Source organism: Crocuta crocuta, unplaced genomic scaffold (assembly GCF_008692635.1).
Source record: "Crocuta crocuta isolate KB4526 unplaced genomic scaffold, BGI_CrCroc_1.0 scaffold344, whole genome shotgun sequence".
Lineage (NCBI taxonomy): Eukaryota > Metazoa > Chordata > Mammalia > Carnivora > Hyaenidae > Crocuta > Crocuta crocuta.
In genome coordinates this window covers 830,692-847,673 of record NW_027533081.1, presented here as the reverse complement: position 1 = coordinate 847,673, position 16,982 = coordinate 830,692, and the positions used below count along the sequence as shown (strand labels likewise).

At 42.2% G+C, this 16,982-nt stretch overlaps 1 protein-coding gene and 1 non-coding gene across 2 annotated transcripts in view; one reads left to right on the top strand and one right to left on the bottom strand.

Moving 5' to 3' along the window:
• Positions 1-6: 6 nt before the first annotated feature.
• The window catches only part of PI4KA (phosphatidylinositol 4-kinase alpha), a 120,372-nt gene continuing 103,396 nt past the window's right edge, over positions 7-16,982 (top strand). The window contains exon 1 of the mRNA XM_077745944.1: positions 7-59. The gene's annotated coding sequence lies outside the window, so the exon portion shown is untranslated. The remainder of the gene's footprint in view (positions 60-16,982) is intronic.
• TRNAQ-UUG (transfer RNA glutamine (anticodon UUG)) lies at positions 5,095-5,181 on the bottom strand. The gene has a single exon. It is a non-coding gene; the product is annotated as a tRNA-Gln (tRNA).

Here is a 16,982-nt window from a genome sequence, read left to right as displayed (position 1 = left end):
ACACGGTCCTGTCATTGGCCCGCTCCCTGGCAGTGCAGAGACCCGCATCATTGGAGAAGGTAGCCTTGGCCGCGCGGGCCGCGAGCTGACAGGAGAAGCGGTCTAGGGTGGTGAAGCGGAGAGGCGGAGCGAGGGTCTGTGCCTGATCAAGCGGGAGTCTCGAGCTGCACTTTGACAGGAGGGATGTGTGAGGGGAGGGAGCCGGCGGGGTGAGGAGGCCGATGGGCAGAGGGCGCTGCTGAAGAGAGAGGGGTTAGGGTGGGGGGATTTGGGCAAGGAGTGGGCAGAGCAGGTAGGGACGTTGCGGGTGGGTGGCGTACGAGGTTCATGAGCTGCAGGCCGGGATTTGAGCCGAGGGGGCACCTTGTGACATCGCAGGGGCGGGAGCAGGGGCGGCAGGCAGTGAGAAGCAGTGGGAAGAGCAAAGGATTAGGGTCAACACCTGGGACTCTGCTCCCCCTCTGCTTTTTATTCCGTGACCTTGGAGAGATGCCTTTCTCGTAAAATGGGGTTGGTTTCACCTGCTTTGCCCACTTCATGATGTTGTGAAGGGCAAGTGGAATAGTAAATCTGAAGTGCCTTCTGAAGTGCAGATCTGCGCATTGTTTTTCCGTGAGTCTAGAGGGAGCATTAGACGGGTAAAAAGATGGTGTTTGAAGAAGGGACAGTGGCCTGGAAAGGGTAATGAACTGTCATGGGCAGAGAACTGAACTCAGGATTCCTTCAGAGGAGAAAGGACAACTTATGCTGGGAATATCTTTTCCTTGGGAGAAAAGTGAAAGGCAAGTCAAAGATGTGGCTCGGATGGTGGAAGGAACAGATATTAGAGTCAGACCTGTTTGGTCCCCGCACTGTCACTATTTGTCCTCTTGGGCAAGTTACTTCAACTCTCAGAGCCTGTTTCCTTATGTGTGAAATGAAGTGGTTCTTGAGTACATGAGTTCAAAGCATAAAGTGCCTGAGCAGAATGGATGAACAGTAAATGTCAGCTTTCTTTCCCCACTGTGGACCCCAGTGGTGTGATGAGACTCATTAAAGTGTATTAGCACTGAAGGGATGGGATTCTTTTTTCACACATCTTTCTGGCAGGTGGAAAGAGATCTGTTGTTTAAGAGGAGGGAGACTGGAGACCTGCCTGCTGCTGTTGAGAGTAGTTTTGTGGCTCTGGTGAATGGTGAAGCTGAAATGCTATGTTAGGCACTCTGGCATAGTGACCTACTCCTTCCTTGGCTTTGTGGGTTCTTAAACCTGATTTCTCACTTACCCGCAGGGTAAGCAGATCCTGGGAGACTGATGTCAACCTAACTTCTGACTGAGGGAGGAATTCAATAGAATGGAAAGAATATGAGTTCTAGAGATAGGACTACTGAATTTTAATCCTGTATTGTTTGCTTGCATTAGTGTGACTCTGGGTAGCTCAGTTCCCCAATATGATCGTTTGGTTTCTCTTGCAAAATATAAGGTCAATACTTGTTAAGAGTATTATGAGGATCAACAAAATGACACTAGGCAGGCACATGGGTACCTAATGATTAAGAACTGTTACCATTGGATGAGCCTGAGTAATGGACCACAGTGCTGGCTTATCAAGTAAAATTCATGCCAGCTGGTCAGCACATTCTCTTCTTAGGAGGAGGACCAAAAATCCTATCAGAAGTTTGCTTGCTGGACTTGAAGAAGAGAGAAGAGATTGCAGGGGAGTGGGTGATCTTTAAGAAGACTGTCCTGGGGCGCCTGGGTGGCTTAGTCGGTTGGGCGTCCGACTTTCGCTTAGGTCATGATCTCGCGGTTCGTGGGTTCGAGCCCCGCGTCGGGCTCTGTGCTGACTGCCAGCTCAGAGCCTGGAGCCTGTTTCAGTCTGTGACTCCCTCTCTCTCTGACCCTCCCCTGCTCGCGCTGTCTCTCTCTCTCCTAGAAATAAATAAAACATTAAAAAAAATAGAAAATAAATAAAAAAGAAGAAGACGGTCCTGCAGGGGCGCCTGGGTGGCTCATCAGTTGAATGTCCGACCGGTTCAGGTCATGATCTCATGGCTCATGGGTTCCAGTGCCACATTGGGCTTTGCACTGACAGCATGGATCCTGCTCTAGATACTCTGTATCCCTCTCCCTCGGCCCCTCCCTTGCTCACATGAGTGGGTGTGTGCACTATCTCTCAAAAATAAATAAACATTAAAATTAAGGGGAAAAAAAGACAGTCCTGCAGCTCTAGCAGGGCACCTATTTCCACTCAGTAATTCTGAGAAACGCACCTTATGCTCAACTGGCCTTCTTCAGCTTTCTTGGATAATCACAAGAACATTCTGTAATTGCAGTGCTGTTAGCTTTGTATTTTATAGTGACTGCTTCAGTTGTCAAAATTACAGTATATTCTACAACTAATTAATACAGCTTTTAGGGGTGCCTGGGAAGCTCAGTTGGTTAAGTGTCTGACTCTTGGTTTTGGCTCAGGTCATGATCTCACAGTTAATGAGTTTGAGCCCTACATTGGGCTCTGTACTGACATCGTGGGGCCTGCTTGGGATTCTCTCTCTCCCTCTCTGTTCCTCCTGTGTTTTCCCCCTGCCCAAATAAATAAACATTTTTTAAAAATGTATTTTTTAGATTGTCAGCTGCCCAATACCATCTCTTAGTTTGGGAGGTACTTCATTCTCATTGGCAACATTTACAAATCAGAAAAGAGTTAACAGAGCAAGCCTGAGGCTTCAGAAGGGATTGCTTGCAAGATTGGTCCTGGGCTCACATCTGGGAACTTGGCACCTGAACTGTTCCTTCAATTTCCTAACTGATAAGAGTGTTTCACTGTGCCTAGACTCTGTACAATTAATGTGATTTGTACTGAACACCTGCTTTCTTTCTTGGACTCTGGGATTTTAATGGTTGCTAGGCAGACAGTACCTGTGTCTATAAAAACCTTGGGTACTGTGTCTCTGTTGGACTTCCTAGGTACAAACATAGTACATATGTCACTACATTGTTTGCTACAGTAGAAGGGAGCATGCTCAGTGTATACCTTTACAGGAAGGAGAGAGCATGAGGAAGCCTATGCAGAAGTTTCTCCAGATTCCACCTACCCTTTTCTCTTGCTGATAAATTCACTGTTATATAATTTACTGTAATAAAATTTGGCTACGAGTACAATTATACACATGTGGGCGGTCTTGGGGACCCTGAAATAACTTTTTTTTTAGAGAAGGCCTTTGTAGGTGGCTGGTTTCATCACATATCATCATATATATATATTCTTATTCTTATCTGGGATCTTAAGACTTGATTATACTAGGAGTCATTGTTACTATTTAGTCCTGTAATATATGGCTGCTTACTACATTCCGCAACTTTAAACCAATTGACAATAAGCCCTCAGCGTTTCTAGGGAAATCTTGAGGTTCTTAAGAGTAAAGGAATTCTGAGTACCTACCAGGATAACGAAGGTGGGGACTTAAGTGGGGACATGAATGTTGAAAAACCTCTCTCTATCTCATTTCCTTGTTTCTGTTTCCCAACTCCCTCCCCACACCCCCTCCCAAGGCAGAGGATTTAGTGGGGCTTGGTTCAGATAATGTTGAGCCGAGGAAGGCTAAGTTTTTTGAGCTAAACCTGACATCTCACCTCAGATGTTTGTAATCAGGCAGCCCTGACATAGTTTTATGGCACTTAGGGCACATTAATGACATAGTTTTCCTTATCTTTGTCTATCTACATGCCACAGTGGTGTTTACTTACTTCACTCATCTATATTAAGTCTAGACTGTGAAACCTAGCCTATTGCTACTAAGTAGATTTTATTTTCCTTTAATTATTTAATTCACTCTTTCATTCAGAAAGCATTTGTTGAGCACCTACTGTTGATTAGTATGTGCTAGGTAGGCCAGGTCAATAAGAAACAGTTTTCTTCTTTTAATTTTCTAAATGTTTTTATTTTATTTTTGGGAGAGGTAGAGTGTAAGCAGGGGAGGGGCAGAAAGAGAGGGACACACAGAATCCAAAGCAGACTCCAGGATCTGAGCTGTCAGCACAGAGCCTGACACAGGGCTCAAATCCACAAACTGCAAGATCATGACCTGAGCTGAAGTTGGATGCTTAACTGACTGAAGCACCCAGGTGCTGCAATAAGAAGCAGTTTTAATGAGGTTGCTCAGGTGATCAGCATCAAGTCAGACTTGCTGCAGGTCCCCCCATCTACTGTTGTAATACTGGTCTGGTGACCAGACTCCTGCCGTATTCAGATAGTCAAACCCAAGACTCCTGTGTGTCTATTCCCTGATCCAAGTCTGAGCTTTGACCTTTTGCTGCTAGACTGCACCTAAGACTGGAGTCATAGCCATAAGGCCCACTCTCAGGACACCATCTGTGTCCTCGGGGGATCATATCCCATGCAGTCCTCAGCCATCTCCCTTTGGGAGAGAGGTGGGAGGAGAGAAGTAGACAAGAAGAGAGTCTTGTCCAGTGGAATCTCCATGTATGGTCGGCTTCCAGTCTCTCTCTCTGATTTCTTTTTGCCTGCTAGTCTTGCCCTGTTTTCCTCTTTCTCATCTGTCTTCAGAATGTTACTAAGCCACCCCTGTCATGCTTCTTCATGGATCTGCCTGGTTATACTCCTCTGTATCCAGGATATGGGTGAGCTGTTCCTGCCTTTCCTTACCTGGCTTGTATCATACTAGTTGACCCTGAACCCTGGGACATGGAGAGTTCCCAGCAGAACTGAAAAGTAGGCAGCATTTCTTGCCCTTCCATCCCTCTTCCCACCCTTAGGAGGCTTTGATCAGAATCTTTTTCCATGTCCTAAAACAGTGTCTCTTTTCTTCAGTTAGAGAGCCAGAATCTGGAGGTGTCTTAGCTAACTCAATGTGGTGTTTAAATAGCACTGCAGCATTAGGGACAGACCAGACCCCTCCCTGGTGGACAGTTGTGCTCCAGAAGATGAGCTGGCTAATTCTTATCTCTTTTTTTTTTTTTAAGTTTTGCCATTTTTTAAAATATTTTTTAAAATTTATTTTTGAGAGAGACATTGTGAGCAGGGGAGGGTCAGAGAGAGGAGGAGATACAGAATCTGAAGACAGGCTCCAGGCTCTGAGCTAGCTGTCAGCACAGAGCCTGACGTGGGGCTCGAACCCACGAACCGTGAGATCATGCCCTGAGCCAAAGTCAGACGCTCTTAACCGACTGAGCCACCCAGGCGCCCCTAATTCTTATCTCTAATTGGAGGAATGTATGTGCTGATGCTCAGGGCAGTAGGTTTTCTGGAGTTCATAGTTAGCCACTCCTTTAGAGTGGTTTGCCATGGAGTAAAATCATGGTATTGGCATTTTGTTCAGCCTCATGAAGCTGAAAATTTCCATCCTCGCTCCCTTTCTTTTGTGAGGCCATGTTCAAAACAACCATCTATAGGGTTAGAGGAGAGAAAATACATGTCAGTAGAGGGAATTCATGATATTAGAACCATTGTTGTTAAACCAGCTCTAAGATATTTTAAGAAATTGGAAGAGGAAAAAGTCTTTACCCGTTAATCATGCCACATTAACTATATTAGTTTGCTATGGCTGCCATGACAAAGTACCACATTGACTTAAACAACTGAAATTTATTTTCTCACTGTTCTGGAGGCTAGACATCCAAGATGAAGGTGTCAGCTGTGTTGGTTTCTTTTGAAGCCTTTCTCTCTCTCTCTCTCTTTTTTTTAAAATTTATTTCTAGGCGAGAGAGAGAGACAGTGTGAGCAGGGGAGGGTCAGAGAGAGAGAGGGAGACACAGACTCTGAAATAGGCTCCAGGCTCTGAGCTGGCAGTCAGCACAGGGCCCGATGCGGGGCTCGAACCCACGAACTGCGAGATCATGACCTAAGCAAAAGTCGGAAGCTTAACCGACTAAACCACCCAGGCGCCCCTGAAGCCTTTCTCTTTGGAGTGTAGGTGGCTGTCTTTTGGTGTCTTCACGTAGTCTTCCCTTTGGGCCTGTCTGTATCCTAATCTCTTTTTACAAGAAGACCAGCCAGGTTGTTAGGAGTGGCCTACCCTAATCACCTTGTGTTAATAAAGACCCTGTGACCAGATAACAGTCACATTCTGAGGTGCCTGAGGATGAGGACTTTAATATATGTATTTTGGGGGCACATAATTCAGCCGGTAACACTAACCCTTTAGCATTTTAATTTCTTAGACCTTCTTTTTAGTTTAGCTATATTCACTTTGTTGCTTTTTTCTTTTTTCTTTAAAAATTTTTAAATGTTAAAAAAAAATTTTTTTTTAATGTTTATTTTTGAGAGACAGAGCATGACCAGGGGAGGGGCAGAGAAAGAAGGAGACACAGAGTCTGAAGTGGGCTCCAGCTTCTGAGCTGCGAGCACAGAGCCTGACACAGGGCTCGAACTCACGAACTGTGAAATCATAAGCTGAGCCAGACGCTTAACCAACTGAGCCACCCAGGCACCCCACTTTATTGCTTTTTTCAGAAATAGCCCATATTTATTATTTTAATGGCTGCATGTCGTATTTCCTATTGACAGATCATAATTAAGCATTTCTCTGTTTAGGCTGTCTAGTTTTTACCTTATAAAACAGCGTGTTTGTACACTTAGAATTTTGTCTTCTTTTGAATTACATTCCTGTGTTAAATTGTAGATGGGTCTTGATGTTTACTGCCCAACTGTTTTCAAAGGATTGTGTTTAGTTATGGTAGATAGCATCAGCAAGAGACCTTGTGCATGTTTTTCTATACCTTCACTGTTGTGGGATTTTATTTACTTTTTCCTGCTAACTATGCAAGCATAAAAATTCTTTTGATCCTAAGATAATGATATTTTACCATGATTGGCTATGTTAAGTTACGAATTAAACAAACAACCAAAAAACCCATGAGGCAGAAGCAATGGTGTGATATTGTGCTCTTGTATTCTGCTATGAGGATACTTGAATTCAGGGTTCTCTTTATACTTGGAAGTATTGTTGCTTGGATACTGACTTTTGGCTGTGCCTGCTCTGGGTATCTTTTCTTTTTGACAGTTGATTCGAGGTGTGCACACAATCCTAACCCTCAAATAATTTCTAATAAGTAGAAGTAGTGATAGGTGGGGGCTGGCCAGTTGTTTGTCCAGAAAGGAGCTGGTGGTGGACCATATAGCTTTTCAGTAAAACTTCTCTGTGAAGATATTTAGCTGTTTTGCACTTTGTTGGCATGGGAATGGGTAGTACAGATAATTTTTTCTTCAGGCCCCAAAACTTTTCTTTATGACTCTTGACAGGTATGTGAAAATTTAGAAAGTAAAAAAGTGAAACATTCTGTAAGAAAATGAAAGAATTGTGGGCACTTGCTGGGAGGTTACTTTTGGCTGATATTTTAAATATGGAAGGCCTGGTAGTGATGGCATTTGTAAATGCCAGGAGTAGTTGGGAAGGGAAGGTCATTTCAGATAGAAGAAAGCAAAGAACAGAAGAAAATGAGGAACAGCAGTAATAGGGCTCAGTAGAAATTTTTTTTAGTTTTTAAAAGTGTTTATTTTAAATGGTTATTTTTGAGAGAGAGAGAGAGAGCGCGCGCCCGCGTACACACACACACACGCACGCACACGTGAGAGCGGGGGAGGGGCAGAGAGAGAGAGAAGGGGACAGAGGATCTGAAGCAGGCTTTGTGCTGATGGCAGAGAGCCTGATGTGGGCTTGAACCCACGAACCGTGAAATCGTGACCTGAGCCGAAGTCAAGATGCTAAACCGACTAAGCCACCCAGTGCCCCAGAAATATAGTATATTTAAAGAATGGAAATGAAGGTGGAGAAGAAAGCAGATGGCTTCACCTGTAGTCTCAGATTCAAGAGTTTGTATTGAATTAATGAGACAGAGAAGAGCCCTTGAATATTTCAGGGCCAAGAGTAATGTGCATTAAGATTAGTGTGACCTTGTTGTTTATATTGATGCCCTTAGGGAGTCTTAGAATTGATGTGTCAGTAACTGTTTACTCCCCCAGGGGGCAGAAATGGTTCTGTTTCTTACTCCTTACTGCAGATTTTCTTTTCTGCTGTCTGTGTTTGCAGTTTGTACCTCGTGGGGAGGGGATGTGGTTGCCTTTAGTCCTAGCAGCTATTCCTATCCTTGATTTAAATTGCTGAAATTTATCTATGCACTTCACTGTCCTCATTATTTATATATTTATTTGTGTTTGTTTTTGCTTCTTTCATGTATCTTGGAATTTTGGGAAAAGGACTGGCCTTTGTGAACATTGCCAAGCCAGCCAGAACACTATTTATGTGATAAAATACTGGATGGCGGTAAAAATCCTCAGATCTCACTTGCATTTATTCACTTAGTTCTGAGGGGCTCTATCTCTGTTGCTGAAGCTATTCTCTTTTCCTGAATACTTCTGTGTGTAAAACTGGTCTGGAAGTCGGGATTTAGGCCAGCCAAGGCTATATGTACTGTTATAAAAGCAAACGATGGTGACATTTGTTTATTCATTCATTCAGTAAATCTTGAGCCCTTGCTGTGTGCCAGGCTTTGGAGGGGCCCCTTAGAGGGATGAATGAGTAGCCGTGGTTTTGCTGTCATGGAGTTTGTCATGGAGATAGACAAGCGTTAAACAAAAAACTACAAGTAAATATAATTGAAAACGCTAACAAGTGCCAGGAAACAAAAGTAAATGGTTTCTGTGAATACATTCATAATGTTTTACTACTATCACCACCGTCCGTCTTCAGAACTCTTTCATCTTGTAAAACTGAAACTCTAACTGCAATTGATTAAAAACTTTTTTTTAATGTTTATTTATTATTGAGAAACAGAGACAGGGCATGAGCATGGGTGGGGCAGAGAGAGGGGAGATACAGAATCTGAAGCAGGCTTCAGGCTCTGACCTGTCAGCACAGAGCCTGATGCGGGGCTCGAACTCACAAAACCACGAGATTGTGACCTGATCCGAAGTCAGATGCTTAACCAACTGAGCCACCCAGTTGCCCCAATTGCAAATGATTTTTATATATTGATCTTGTATCCTGCAACCTTGCTACACTTATTTTTTAGTTCTAATATTTTTTTAGGTTTTTCTATATATAAGATTATGTCATCTGCAAATATAGTTTTTATTTTCCAATTTGAATGCCTTTTATTTCATTTTCTTGTCTATTGTCCTGGCTAGAACCTCCAGAACAATACTGTATAGAAGCGGTGAGAGTAGACATCTTTGTCTTGTTCCTGGTGGGGAGCAACTTTCAGCCTTTTGCCATTAAATATAATACTAGTTGTGAGTTTTTTTTATAGATGCCCCTTTTCAAGTTGAGGAAGTTCTATTTCCAGTTTGTTGAGTGTTTTTATCATGAAGCAGTGTGGAATTTTTTCAGATGCTTTTTCTGAGAGAATAATAGGACCTGAATTTTCCTTCCTGCCATAAAACAACTAGGAAAATGGACAAATATGTGAAACCACTGATTTCATACACTGGGCAAGGAGCACAGGACTCCAATACCTGAGAGGCGGAGGAAACAAAGTGAGCCCTATGACTGCTTGGTTTTCTGCCAAAAGACCTATCTCAGACCACAGAAGCAGGAAAGGTACAAAGCTGATTTTACAAAGCCAATTTAAAACTTGGTTAGGGCAGGTCTATAATAGCTTTTGCCACAAGGTTAGTTTAACTTCACTGCTAAGGTATGGACCTTTTGAGGTCTCTGCTGAATGGTTTGAGGGCTTTCCACTCTGGCTGGGAGTAACTCAGACTCTTCTCAGCTATATGTGAACTCTGGGAACTATTCAGTACACAGTTCCCTGCTTGTTCTTTTCCAACTTCATGGAATATCACCTATACTAGTGTGTCTTAGTATTCACCAAAGATTCAAGGGAACTCTTACTATGATTTCTGGAGATTTTTTTGTTTAGCTCTCTCCTCTTCAGAATTTCCAGCTGCTTTAGACTTCCTGTATTCTTACTTCTATCTCCTTCACTTAAACCTGCATGACTGTTTCGGATGCTCTTTCCTGTTCTGTGATTTTTGGCTCAGGTCGTGATCTCAGGGTTCGTGGGTTCGAGACGTGCATTGGGCTTTGTACAGACAGTATGGAGCCTGTTTGGGATTCTCTCCCTCTCTCTCTCTCTACCCCTCCCCTGCTTGTGCTCTCTCTCTCTCAAAATAAATAAACTTTAAAAAATGGATTTAACAGGGCGCCTGGGTGGCTCAGTCATTTAAGCATCAGATTATTGATCTTGGTTCAGGTCATGATCTCCTGGTTTGTGGGATCAGGCACAGAACCTGCTTGGGATGCTCTCTCCCTCGCTCTCTGCCCCTCCCCCCCAATAAAATTAACCAAAAATGGGGGGATTTAAAAAAAATGGATTTAGCAAAACACTGCCACTAATACTTAAAGCTTAATCTCTCGTTCTCAGGGAATTTTGTTTCTCCATAAAGACTATTCTCAGAGGTTTCAGATAACAAAAGTTGTATTCTTTTAAAAAATCGTTTAATTAGCCAGCATGTAATGCTATTATTGTAGGTTTATTTTGACCTAAATACCTTACCTACGCCCACTGTTATGTTTGACTTTTCATCTGCAGTTCTCCCTGCCCAGTCGTTCAGACTTGGTGGGGGCACCTTGTTTTCTCCTTGGTTTGGCATTTCTTTACCTTGGCAGTCTAAATCACGGTGCGGTCTTTCTCTTTTAATAGCCTTCAGTACCGACTTCGGCTCAGGTCATGATCTCACAGTTCATGGGTTTGACGCGGTGTCAGGCTCTGTGCTGACAGCTAGCTCAGAGCCTGGAGCCTGCTTCAGATTATGTGTCTCCCTCTCTCTGACCCTCCCCTGCTTGCTCTCGCTCTTTCTCTCTCTCTCTCTCAGAAATAAATAAAACATTAAAAAAATAGCCTTCGGTTAAAGTATTATCAAGAGTTCTTAGCAAAGTCTAAGTGAGTGACCTTTGTTGCCTCTTTGTGGTCCATTGACTTATCGACCTCCTCAAAATGTTGCCTAGAGCCTCTCTGGATCTTTTTTTGTAAATGGCCATCTCTGCCAGATTTTGAGCTTAACGACCTTTAATAATGACAGGATCTACTCCTTTTTACCCCCTAAAAACAACCAAATTGTTAGTTTGATTGTAAAATTCTGAAAAAAAATCAGTGTTATTTTTTTCTTTTCATTTTTTTTCTTTTTATTTATCTATTTTTTTTTATATTTTTTTATTTATTTCAAGGAGAGAGAGAGAGAGACAGCGTGAGCAGGGGAAGGTCAGAGAGAGGGAGTCACAGACTGAAACAGGCTCCAGGCTCTGAGCTGGTAGTCAGCACAGAGCCCGACGCGGGGCTCAAACCCACGAACTGAGAGATCATGACCTAAGCGAAAGTCGGACGCTTAACTGACTAAGCCACCCAGGCGCCCCGTCTTTTCATTTTTTAAAATTGCAACGTTAATGCTTTATTCTGCCTGAGGACTTTGACCTCTCTGTGTGTCAGTTTCTTCATCCATAGAATGAAGATAATAAATAACTACTCAGTGCACTATTGTGAGGATTAGATGAGATAATACAAGTCAGCACCTTGCATTTGATAAATGTTCAATAACTGCTGACATTATTTGGAGACTGGCACCCAGCAGAACTGGTTTTCCTTTGTCTGGTATGTGATGATTTCTTATAGGACCTGGGTTCAAGTCTTCACTTTTTTCCCCCACAAGCGTCCCAGTTTCCAAGGGCATTTTGCATCAGAGCCTAGACCTGGTACCAGGCTTTTGGGGACCCTCCTCATTTAGCTTCTGACCTGCATTATTCACTAGCTGTTTCCTTTTTATTTGTTGTATAATTCTGGCTGGATTGTAAGGATTGTGAGAGTGTGGCTATATCTTATACATGACTTAGTTTGATTATTCTTCCATCCATCCCTCCATTCATTTGATGATGTAGCAAATATTTGTTCAGTGCCAATTGCATGCCAGCACTGTGCCCAGCACTGGTTATATGACAAATGTCATCATATAGTTAAGCCCTACAGTAGGAGGGCTGAGTTTCAGTGGTCCTCTTTCTTTTTACTTTCCTTCTCATCTCATTAAATCCCCATGACATCGGCCCTTTTAGTTCCACTAAATAGCTGTTAAGTTTCTGGAATGTGTAGGGTGCAGTGGATACAGTGATGTGGGGGGCAGTGATGAGGGGAACACAGTCCTGTCTGCAGTGAGTGGAAGATAAGTATACCAGTAACTCCAAACTAAGACTTTTAGAAAGATAATTATATCAAGAGGATTGTGTTATTCTTGGTGAGCTATTAGGAGGTGTGATGGAAAGGATCATAGCACATTCCTGGGGTTTGAGAAAGTTTTGAGAAATGGGAGATAGTTGAGATGGGTCTTGGAAGGATGGAGAGAATTTTTATAGGGGAGATAAGGCAGGTTGAATGAAATGTTGCAGATAGGTGAAAACCATGGAAAAGTCCAGGTTAGGGAGAAGTGAGCACTGTATTTGGGGCTTGGGTGTTTGGGGCAAATTGAGAAGGACCTTCACTGCCAGGTTGGGAGTGTGCATTGAGTGTTCACTGGGATGTGGAGCCATTGAAGGTGCATGAGCCGGGAATAGTAATATTGGAGTAGGGAGAGAGTAATATTGGAGTAGGGAGAGACAAAAGTCAGAGAGAGGCTCTAGTTAAGACCCTATTGTCTAAGATTGTACTTAACCTGTCTTGGGCCTAGTTGCCTAACCTGTTAAACAAAGATAGGATTACACGTGATCTGCCTGAAAGGTGACATTTGGCAGATGAGTGTGCAGCTTCTTTCAGCTCTCCATCTCTGATTCTGCATACATTCGGGAGTTGTGAGAGGTCCTCAGGTCTGAAGTCCAGGAGAGCATCATCTCAGTGGAGCAGTTGAACTTGCATGTATTCTGGATGTCTTTAGAGAAATTATGCTGAATGAAAAGAAAAGCTCACATTCCATTTTTCCTGTGATTTTTTTTTTTGTTAATGTAGTAATTTAATAAGTTTGATTTTTATTTACACAGAGCTGTGACATATTTTCAAGACCATTTTGTGAGATTAAACTTTATGTTGCTGGGTCTCTTGTTTCACATGGTACCTGCTTCAGTCTTTGGCGTGCCTGTGTTGTATAGCTGCAGGTGTCTTTGTCAGGGCTGACACTTTCCTACTTGGTTTGAGACTCATGGGGAAATTCTAGTTACTGGGGGAGAGGCGGAGTTGTAGTTAAATAGGAGTTATTTTAGTATACCTGGGTGGCTCAGTCGGTGGAGTGTGCAACTCTTGATCTCAGGGTTGTAAATTTGAGCCCCACAGATTACTTAAAAATAAAATACTTAAAAAAAACAAATCGGACATGTTTCACTGATATTAAGATGTTAGAATTAAAGAAGTTGTGAGACTGTTGTCTATAGAAAATATCCATTTAGTTTATTTGACCCAGATTTTCTTCAGTTTTACATTACTTCTTTGTTCTTGGATTACCTAGATTCTATTCATTGAAATTCTGTACACTTTTCTCTTTTTTTTCTGCGCTCTATATTTTATACATTATAGAGTTTAATACTATATTATACTATTATAGTATAATAGTATAAATATTACTGTCCTTTTATTTTTATTGTCCTTTTAAAAGTAAGATCTGCACTAAATGGCAAAATCGTTTCCACTATTCAAAAAAAAATTTTTTTTTTCTGATTCTGAAGTTAACAATGTTCTTTATGGAAAATACAGAAAACAAGAAGGAAATAAGTATTGCCTATGATCTGATTAAGTAATTTAAAAACGGCTTATCTGATTGGTAATTTTTATATCTTCCTGGATAGGCAGTCTAGGTTTTAAGTTTTGTTTAATACTCTGTGACCAATTGTATTAGTTTCCTATTGTTCTAAGCCACTAAATTTGTGGCTTAGAACAACATAAATTTATTGTTTTGCATTTCTATAGATTGAAGCCCATCACTGGCCTCACAGGACTAAAACCAAGATGATTGCAGGGCTATGTGCCTTTCTTGAGACTCTAGGTGACAATTCATTTCCATGTCTTTTATAGCTTCTAGAGGCTCCTGCATTCCTAGATGATGGCCCCCTTCCTCCACCTTAATGCCAGCAATGTGGGGCCAACCCCTCACATCATGTCACTCTTACCTCCTCGTCCACCTCTCTCTTACATTGGGCTCACTGAAATTATCTAGAATTATCTCTTCATTTCTAGGTCCTTTTAACCTTTTTACATCTGCCACCTATTTACATCCATGTGCTATGTGAGGTAACATATTCACAGGTTCCAGGGATAAGGACACAGACATTTTTGGGCGGGCCACTGTCTCGTCTGCCACTGTCTCATCTGCCATTACCAATTCCAGTTCATGCATCCTTGAATCATTATATAGATCTCTAAGTTGTTTATTAGTCCTTCTGGTATCTTTCCTTCACATTTTAAAACTGTGTGCCTAGCTTTTAGAGTAATCTTGAACTGTCGCGAATGATTTCTATTTAAATATTTTTAACTGTGGCCAGGAGGGGAGGAAGGCCTGAAGTCAGACTAGCCCAGAGGCCCTCTGGGCGTCTAAGATGGATGTGGCGGTGGGTAGGCAGTCCAGAGGAGACAAGGATGCTAAAAACTGTGCTACCTTCAGATGTCTCTACCAAGTTGGGTGACAGCCTTATGAATGGTAGGGTTTAAACACGTTCCTGATGCTGAATTCTCATCCTGGGATATTGCTGGAGCCCGTATCTAAGCCTACCCTGAGTATTAGTTTCCAGAGTGTAATACCTTAAAAAACAAAGGACTAAGCAAACAGGAAATAAAATCCAACCCAGAACATCTGCCTTATGAGGAAAAATCCAGTTCTTAATGCTTGATTTAAATGAGGAGACCTTGAGATTTGCCTCTGCCCTCTGGGGTAAGTGCCAGGATAGGCTGCCAGTAGCCTCAAAATGAGAGGGTCTGGATTGAGAAGGGAATTTGCCACACCTGTCAGTGAAGTCTGGGCAAAAAATAAGACTAGATGTTAGGCCTGCATCCTAGCAGAGAGTGAGTGTGTCTTTTGTAGTGCCTGTCTACAGTGTAGAAAACAGAAATACAAAGGTAAGAGGTGAGTTCTGCCACTGAGAAGCTTTCGGATTATCAGAGAGACAGATAAATACACTAATAACTGTCACATTAATGATAGAATAGATGTTGCTGATGACATCATTGGAACCCTTCAAATACATGAAGACAGCATTTATGTTTACTTATAGCCTAATGGTCTCTGAGCTAAATATTCCTCTAATTGCTTCTTGTATATAGTATTTCTTAGACTCCACATCATCCTGGATGGCCGTCTTTGGATACTTTTAGTGTGGCAAAGAGGCAACTCAATCTTCCCCTCCCTTCTACATGTCGTCCATAGTGAAGTCCTGTAGTTTTCCTGGGAAAACATCCTGAGCTGTTCTGTTTCTGTCTGTTTTGCTCATTACCGTCTTTGCCTGGACTACTGAAGCATCTCCTGACCTATCTTGTCCTCCCAAATCCATTTTTTGTGCAGTAGCTAGAAGGTTCTAAACCTCAGTTCTAAACTAGAGTTTTTAAGGCCTCTGTGTACCTCCTTGGCTTTGGCTTTGCATTGCTATTAGAGTACAAGTTAGGCTCCCAGTCTCTGCCTGAATTTGGACTTCTGGGGATCCCTGCTTTCTCTTTCCCATTGTGCTGTCTCTCCAGTGGCCTCTTCCAGAATGCTTTTTCCTGATTTGCCCCAGCTGGTTCCTTTTTAATTATTTTTTTAAATTTGTTATTTTAGAGAAAGAGAATGAGCCAAGCAGAGGGAGAGAATCTTAAGCAGGCTCCGTGCTCAGCGCAGAGCCCGACACGGTCTCAATCCCATGACCCTGGGATTGTGACCTGAGCCGAAATCAAGAGTCAGACGCTCAACCAACTGAGCCACCCAGGCACCCCAATCAGCTCTCAGTTTAATGGGAACCTTCTTAGGCCTTCTGGGATCACCCCATTAAAAACAGGGGCTCCTGGGTGGCTGAGTTAGTTAAGCGTCCAACTTCAGCTTAGGTCATGATCTTACGGTATGTGGGTTCAAGCCACGTGTTGGGCTCTGCTGACAGCTAGCTCAGAGCCTGGAGCCTGTTTCAGGTTCTGTATCTCCCTCTCTCTCTGACCCTCCCCTGCTCACATTCTCTCTCTCAGAAATAAAAAAATTTTAAAAACCCATTAAAAATAGACTTTCAGGCACTATTCTTGGGGAAACATAATTACAAATAAAATCTCCCAGGTGCTCTCTACAAAGGTAAAGAGCTTCTCTAAGCCCTCTCCACAGAATGTAGTAGAGAAATGAAACACTTCTATTATTGAATAAACATTAAACCAGCATGTGATGTGCATCTTAGCTAATAGATTAGCAAAGCACATTAGCTTCACCTGGCATTTATGTGGCATTGTGTATCTTCTGTGTGTTTGAGCAGGATGTTGATAAAGTATTGCACAGGACAAAGTGCATAGATTTTGACAGGACTCCTCCCTCTACATTCTTTGGATCTCATTGACTCATTCTGCTATAAACCCATCTTCTTTCGATTTCTTACAGGGATGTTTCTTGAGAGACTTTACTCTGTCAGCATGCGTGACTCACTGGTAAATGATCACTTTATTGTGGTTGGTCCCCAGCTCTCTTTGTATTTTATTTTCCCCTCTGACTGTGAAGCGGGGGAACACTGAAGAAAAGTGGGAATTTAGCATTTCTGTTACTCTGTTGCCTGTTACTTTATATTCTTTTAACTATTTAGTCATAAAAGTATAGATTCCCCCATATGTATATATTTTTAACTTACTACGTTTTTCTTGATTACATGAGTAACATTTCCCCTTAGAACATATTTTAGTAAATATAAAACAGCACAAAGAAATGTAAAACCCCTCGTCATCGTACCTCTCATAACTGTCAACATTTTGATATATTTTCTTCTAGTACATTTTCTGTATATGGTAATTTTCAGATCATTCCTCTCGTAAATTTGTAGAATGATTAGAACAGTGTTCATGTCATTGCTTAGTCTTGGAAA